The 8,460-nt window shown below is 30.8% G+C and overlaps 1 pseudogene; it reads right to left on the bottom strand.

Annotated features, from left to right (window-relative positions):
- Nucleotides 1–432: 432 nt before the first annotated feature.
- Nucleotides 433–7,429, bottom strand: LOC136236012 (phenylalanine N-monooxygenase CYP79D16-like; annotated as a pseudogene).
- Between the last annotated feature and the right edge of the window lie 1,031 nt (nucleotides 7,430–8,460).

The following is an 8,460-nucleotide window of genomic DNA, read 5'->3' as shown; positions in this document are numbered from 1 at the left end:
TGTCGTCCATTACTCCAGGTGAATTGTGGACCAGAAGAATGCGCATCTAGCCAATTATATCTTTCAACAAAAAGAACAACCTCAACAAAATCATCATCTATAATAGGATATTGGAGTGCGAGGACTTGATCACTAATCATTTTGGTAGTATGAGTATAAGGCGAGATACATATAATTGAAATTCAAAAATAAGATAGAACAATATCAAAACATATTCAAAACTACAACATTATAAGATCTGTAGATATTATCTGTATCACTCTACCCATACCCATCACTGGAAATTTTTAAATTTCATTCTCGTTCTAAACCCTTTTATTTAGGGTTTGGATAGTGTCATGTACCCATGAAAACTGTATTGGTTTCCATCCCAACTAATTAGTTTAAGAAATTTAGAATATCTATATTTGCATGGAGCTGCATATCGATAGACTAATAAAGGTAAAAACATGGTGGTAAACGAGGAAGTGCTAATACAACTAAAGGCTTAGAAACTGCAAGACTATCGGTAGACTCGGTGAGATCAAGGCTTGTTTGGTTAGGAGGTGTTGTCCAGCTAAATGCTTGTAGAAGCCTAACAAACAACATCATAGTCATTGTCGTTTCCATTTCTATTCACGGACATCTACGTTTTCCGATGCTGAAGGAGATAAAATGTAAATTAGGCTCTGATAATGTAACTTGACTAGATCCTTCATTCTTCAAATGTCTCTCAGGCTTGAACTTTTCGGGTTCATCCCAAACTTTAGAGTTCCGCCTGAGGCCATACGACTGAGAAGAATGTGACCGCCTTTGGGAATGAAGTAGTTATCTACTGTCGTATCGATCATGGCGACATGAGGAAGATTGAATAGAGTTACATGATGGAGACGAAAAGATTCTCTTATGCATGCCTTGATATAATTTAACTGTGAGAAATCAAATTCTTCAACTAGTCTCTCTTTTCCAACAACTCTATCTAATTCTTGAATCTTTGGCTGGTTTATCATCTCCGCTAGTGCCCATTCTAATGCATTTGAAGGTTTGTCGACTATTGCTAACATTATTTCTTGGAATTAATAAAAAAATTACAACTATCATGGGAAATTTCATCACTAAAAATATAGCAATCGTCGCTAATTACATTGTATTCTATAACGAATTTGGCATCTTAGACACAATATCTGACGAAATTATTCGCCACATATTTGTTTCTGGATCCGTCACTAGACATAACTATGAAACATAGATACTTGCACTTATTTGAGCTTGAATTTCTTCCTTTAATAGCAACACTATAAGAAAAATCCTGATTACTGACAAAATGTTCTATGGAATGGAGTCCGTCAATAACATTTGACGGAATTCTGTCAAAATGCAAAGGTGTTCAACTTTTATTATTATTTATTTATTAGCTCCCTTCAATCCAAATATAATATTAATGTAACAAATAATATTTATATATGTATTACGAATTTTAATTAAAATCAATTATTATTTATTAAAAAACTGATTTTAAATCTACTGACGGAATCTTCCACTAGAAACGTGTTTCTGACGGAAGAAGTATGCTAACGGAAGAAATTTCCATCAACAGTATCGTTAGAAACTTTGACGGTTTTAACGTCAACAAAAACGTCAAAATGTTTTAACGAAACATGTTTGCAAGAAAAACGTCAGAATCAATGACGGAAATTCCGTCAGCATCCATCAATAAATCCCGTCAGCATTCCGTCCAAATACTTTTCTGACGTATTTTTTATCCACGTTCTTCAAACCGTCAATATCCGTGTAAACTGGTTTACTGACGGAATTTAGGTTTTTACTACGGAAATTTCCATCAGTAAACATGGATTTTCTAGTAGTTAAAGGGTCACCATTATGATATTTTAGTGTAATAAACACATCAAGCAAGTCCTCCACTTCTTTGTTTTTCCCAATCCTCCATTGTTGAAACCTTTCTTCAATTATAGGATTTCGATATTTCCTAATAATCTTGTTAGCTTCCTTCATAATTATCCATGACAATCCAAGTCAAGTTCTTTCAGGCAAGGCAAATAATCCGAAAACGCATATATAAGCAAGCATGGCGAAAATCGCATCGACATGTTCTTCATCCTCAAAACTAGTCCTCCATCCTTCTTTCCATCCCGAAAAGATCTCCAGATGAATAATATATTCCGAATCAAATTCGCACAATAATGTCTCGAGACAAATCGGATGTTCAGAAAGCCACCGTCGTCACATTTCGAGCATTGGTTGTACACATCACGAACAAGATGATTAGCTCTTCGAGCCTTTTCGCGTAGAATAACTTTTGTTTTTTTTTTACGGAGAAAGCATTTCTGATACAAGAAATCTCTTCATTTTCAATCACTGCTCTCCAGCCGGAGTGAGTACGTCTGTCAAGTACCCGTTGGATGGGAATTGAGCCGACATGATTAAAGGTCTGGTTGCAAAAATAGAATCTTGTTGCGATTCTCCATATATAAAATAGCATCAATGTAGACTTAAGGTTAAAAAGAGTACCAATTTAGGTTTTAATAATGGAACTTGGTACGTCATTCATATTTCTTGGTTAAGTTCTGTCAATATGAATGACATGTCGCATTTTGTTATCGAGGTCTAAATTGAATTTTTTTTAAACGTTAAGCCTACACTGATATTATTTTGTACGTAAAGTCTAAATTGATGATTTCCCAAAAACCTTAAGTCTATTTTGGTACATTATCCCTATATATTTTGGACGTGTAAATTGTAATCCTTCATTGGTTTTCAATTCTTACTCAGAACACCCTCTAGATAAAGTTATTTTATTAATCAATGTTGTGTGATTAATCATCAATTTAGGCTCCACATACAAAATAGAACCAAGGTAGACTTAAATTTTAAAAAATAGTACCAATTTAGGTTTCGATAATGGAACATGGTACACCATTCATATTATGTTCGTAAAGTTCTATCAATATGAATAACATGTTGCATTCTGTTATTGAGGTCTAAATTTGTACTCTTTTCTAAACATTAAGTTTACATTGATGCTATTTTATAGGTGTAGCTTAAATTGATTATTCTCAAAAACTTTAAATCTATTTTGGTACATTATCTCTATATATTTTGTTCGTGTAAATTGTAATCCTTCGTAGGTTTTCAATTCTTACTTTGAACAACCAAATAGGTATGTAATGTTTTTTTTATGTTACAAAGAGATGGATTAGATTTTTCGCTTTCTTAAAAACAAGTTCAAAATTAAAACATCAAAATTGAAAAATCTGAAAACTTATTAAATTTTTTAAGCAATTTTAATTCTTCAACTTTTTAATTTTGAAGTCATTTTTTGAAATAATTTTTTGAAGTCATTTAAATGTACAATAATAGTAGACGATGTTTGACATTGTTTTTGGCACAATGAAGATAAAAAACACACTCCATCCATATTAGACTTCTTAATTTTATTCTCGAAGAATGATTTAATAGACAAAATTGTTTTGTTGTTCTATGAAAAAAATATAATATGACAGAGTACAATTAAAGAGAGAACGAAAAAAAATTACAAATAAAACAAAGTTATCTTGAGATTAAAATGTGAAAAAAAAAACTCCAAAATCTAGGAGATTAGCAGAATAAAAAAGCCGTCATTATCATAAAAAAGATTTCACCAGAAAACACAACTAAAAACGTTATCTTTAATTTTGTGGTATAAAACACATCTCTGAATTAGTATTATCACTTGTTGAATAATAAATTGGAAAACACATGTTTCCTAGGATGTCATATCATTGAAGGAATATAATGTACGAATTTTATATTTTTACTAGAAGAATACCTCGCTTCGCTTCGGTTAAAAAAATAAGTTTATTTATTTAATAAATTTAAATTATTTATGAAATAATAAATTTGCAGTTAAAAAAATAAAATTGCCAATTCTTTTCCATCAATAAAAAGGAATATAAAAAATAAACTCAAACATTTTTGGAGAAATATAAAGTTTTTTCCTTTGAAAAAAGGAGAAATATAGAGTTAGAACATACAAAATGGTGTAAATTTAACTGCTACAGTTTATCGATAAATTTATTTGGAAAGCTCGATGTGACAGTTAAAACGTTGCAGTAACATAGATCTAAAACTGATCTTGCATAAAAACGTTAGGATTAATTTATACTGTTTTTATATGTTGAGACAAAATCTGTATTTTCTAAAAAACGTCAGGATCAAATTTGACATTTATCATCTATACATTCAACCCGTAATAATTTGAAAATTTATATAGAGAGTGCTCTGCTCTATTTATGTGATGACCCATAATTTTTTTTCCTATGATGAAACTCATATTCTGCGTGTGGAGAGAAAAAAATAATAGCTAGAGGAAGGCAAAAAAGAAAGAAAGGAGAAGAGGCAGTGAGAGACGGGAACGAAAGAAGAAAGGCAAAAAGTACAATTAAACCCTTAAACTTTATCTGTTTTAAGAATTAATCTCATGTTTAATTATTTTTTCATATTGAGCCATTGTGTCACGTCCGTGTTTAAATTTCTAGAATTTATACCTAGATATTAATATATATTATAATTATTGGGTATGTGATTTTTATTTGGTATTATAGGAAAAATTTGGAATTAATTCGATGAGTTTAGGTGTAAATTAAAAATTTAGGGTAATGATTAAAAGATTATATAAAGATGGAGGATCAAAAGGGATATTTGCCAAATTTGAGATTTATATCTCAAATGTTCCAGAGCTTATTCGACCATCACCGTCTTTCTTTTCTTTCTTTCTTTTCTTTTGTATTTTCATCGTTCTTCGTCGTTCTTCGACCGTTTCTCCACCGTTTCTTTGATTTACGGAGATTCGACCGTCCAAATCACTTGGAACTTAAACTATAGCATCCGTAGGCATAGATCTAAATCCTAATCGAAGAGTTTCTGAATTTCGGAAGTGTTTGGAGGGGAAACGTCTTAGACTGATTTAGCGGAGAATTGAACGGGTGTATTTTCTTCAATTCATAGCTAAGGTAAGTAACTATCAACTATATTTTGAGTTTTATGTATATAGATATATATATAATCAAAGAATTTCCAAAAATTGATATTTTAGGGTTATGCCGGAACATTGTAAAATTGAGGTTTTTCACAATCTTGCTTTTTATTGTGAAATTATAGTTCCAATGAACTATTGACTATGTTTATAGATGAATTACAGATTTTACTTAGTTATGTTGATTTGACGTTTTCGTTGATTGATTAACTTTGGAATCTTATTTGATTAAGGATTGATATTTTGGAGAATTGACCACTTGTGAGCTTGATTATGATCAAGTGAAGTATATACATATATACATATATGTTTTTGGTTTCAATCTATATATATATGTGGAATTAAATGTTTGGTATCCATTGAGAGTAGTCCGGTATGGTGGATTTAATTTTAAAGACCATATTTAGTGAGAAATATGGCCTGTGTACACAGTCTGAAGACCTATTGGGTATGGCAGAGAAGTGTTGGGTAAGACCATATGGGATAGGCACTGTTAAGAGACGTCTCGTATATGTTGTGAATTGTGATTTGAATTATAAGGGGATGAACTCAAGAATGGATACAAGATTATATATTTTTGGTTTTTGGTTTAATACCTTGATTCTATTATGAACTTTAGTTTTAAGTATATTTTACAAGGTTTTGATTAAATCCTTGATAAATGTATATATATATGTAGTTATGTTAAGTAAAGTTGATTTTTATAGCTGATAGTTTCTTATTGAGATTTTTATCTCATGTTTTCCAAATGTTTTTATTGTTTTGTTTTAGGCGAGGAAGTGCAAGGTACCGAGAGGGGTACTCGATCCTAGGGCGAGGTTCGGTTACAGCTACGAGGTGCAAGTCGTCTCTAGGGTATTGCATCCATTTTGTTCATGTACATATATGTGGATAGTATACGGACACTTGAAGAACTTGTTTTTGGCAGTGTCCTTTTGTTTGGTTTGTACTGTCTACATGTTAGCTGAAGTTGAGAATTTGTGGAATACTGTGATATTGGTTGTGAGTAAGTCATAACTTGTCTATATAGGTGATGCTGGAAAATCAGATTCGTACTTGAATCTTGTGATGCATTTTTCGACCAGATATAGGCCGAATCTGTCATGGAGTCCTAAATGAAAGTTCTTTATTATTAACTTACGTTTCCAGGGGTTTTTGAATCGCCTTAATCGGACTCCGTATGAAAAAGTTAAGCTGGAAACGATATATGTTATTCATTTTAGCTTTAAACCAGAATTTGGTTTTTGATTTGATTTTTCTCCTTAATTGAGAGATATTGCTACTGGTTTATATAATAAGTCAGTGGTAATGTCTCATCGTCTTATCTGATCTTATTTTGGGTCGGGTTTGACACATTGATTATTGAGTTTGTTATGGATTTGGCTCTTATTTAACTTTTCTATCGAGTTTGGGAAAGGAGAAGATCGATTTGACGATTATAATGATGAAAATCACAAAATCAAAGAGGAAAATATCGAATTTGGAAGAATCTATTGCTAATTAATTTATGTAATTTCTTGTTACTTTTTACTCTTGATCTATCCTAGTTAATAAACTCTTATTTTTATTTGCCAAGGTCAATAAGCCGAATCGTCCTAACGATGCATGCCATCGATGAAAAAGTTAAATAAGGACCGAATTCATAACAAAATCAATGATCAATGATTCAATATGTAAAAATAATTGATCGAGAGTTTAATCCTTAAATAGATAAAGTTTAGAGGCTTAATTATGTTTTTTTTGGAAAAAAAAAAACATAAATACCAAGATGGAAGTTGGGGGTAGTTTGAAGCCCTAATGATGTTCTAAAATGACACCATTTAACACCTAGTTAGATGAGAGCTGTGAACAAAAAAGAAATTAGCAAGGATAGATGTGGAAGTAGATTTTAAGGGTAAATCTAGCAGAAAAAAAACGACACCGTTTAACACCTAGTTAGATGGGGAGCTGTGAAGAAAAAATGAAATTAGCAAGGATAGATGTGGAAGTAAATTTTAAGGGTAAAATTGGCAGAAATTGAGAATTTTTTAGAATTCGCACTGTTCATGACTTTCAATTTTATAAGTATATATAATATAATATTCCATTATGGCTTCTAAAAATGGTTTTGATCCTAGAGGATGCAATCTGCCTTGTTTTTATCTGTTGCAGATATTTCAAATAATTCCAAAAATATAATAAAACAGAATTAACTATTTTTATTTAATATATAATATATATAAACATGTGGCTGGCTTACTTTTTATCTGCAGATTTTTGGTGCTACTGTTGTTCATTGAGCCTTTTCCCGTAGAATAACTTTTTTTTCGACGGAGAAAGCATTTCTGATACAAGAATTCTCTTCATTTTCGTCCACTGCTCTCCAGCCGGAGTGAGTATGGCTGTCAAGTACCCGCTGGACGGGATTTGAGCCAACATGACTAAAGGTCTGGTTGTAAAAATAGAATCTAGTTGCGATTCTCCACATATAAAATAGCATCAATATAAACTTAAGGTTAAAATAGAGTACCAATTTAGGTTTTGATAATGGAACTTGGTATGTCATTCATATTTCTTTGTTAAGTTCTGTCAATATGAATGATATGTCGCATTTTGTTATCGAGATCTAAATTGATTTTTTTTTTAAACGTTAAGCCTACACTGATATTATTTTGTATGTAAAATCTAAACTGATGATTCCATAAGAATCTTAAATACATTATATATCCCTATATATTTTGGACGTGTAAATTGTAATCCTTAGTAGGTTTTCAATTCTTACTTTGAACAACCTCTAGATGAAGTTATTTTATTAATCAATGCTGTCTGATTAATCATCAATTTAGGCTCCACAAAAAAAAATAGCACAAATGTAGGCTTAACGTATAAAAAATAGTACAAATTTAATTAGGTTTTGATAATGGAACATATCATATTATTTCGTTAAGTTCTGTCAAAATGAATGACATGTCGCATTTTGTTATTGATGTCTAAATTTGCACTCTTTTTTAAACGTTAAACTTACATTGATGCTATTTTGTACGTGGAGGTTAAATTGATGATTCTCAAAAACCTTAAACTTATTTTGGTACATTATCTCTATATATTTTGTTCGTGTAAATTGTAATCCTTCGTAGTTTTTCAATTCTTACTTTGAACAACCAAATAGGTATGTAAGGTTTTTTTTTTTTTTATGTTTTCGCTTTCTTAAAAACAAGAAGTTCAAAATTAAAACATCAAAATTGAAAAATCCAAAGATTTTGATTATATTTTAAGCAATTTTAATTTTTCAACTTTTTAATTTTGAAGTCATTTAAGTGTACATTGTACAATAATAGTAGACCATGTTTGAAATTGTTTTTGGCACAACAACGACGAAAAACACACTCTATCCATATTCGACTTCGTAATCTTTTTCTTGAAGAATAAATTAATAGACAAAACTCTTTTATTTTTCCATAAATAAAAAT

This window comes from Euphorbia lathyris, chromosome 7 (assembly GCF_963576675.1).
Source record: "Euphorbia lathyris chromosome 7, ddEupLath1.1, whole genome shotgun sequence".
Taxonomy (NCBI): Eukaryota; Viridiplantae; Streptophyta; class Magnoliopsida; order Malpighiales; family Euphorbiaceae; genus Euphorbia; species Euphorbia lathyris.
Note: the sequence above shows the minus strand (reverse complement) of the source record. Positions and strands in the feature narration are given on the sequence as shown.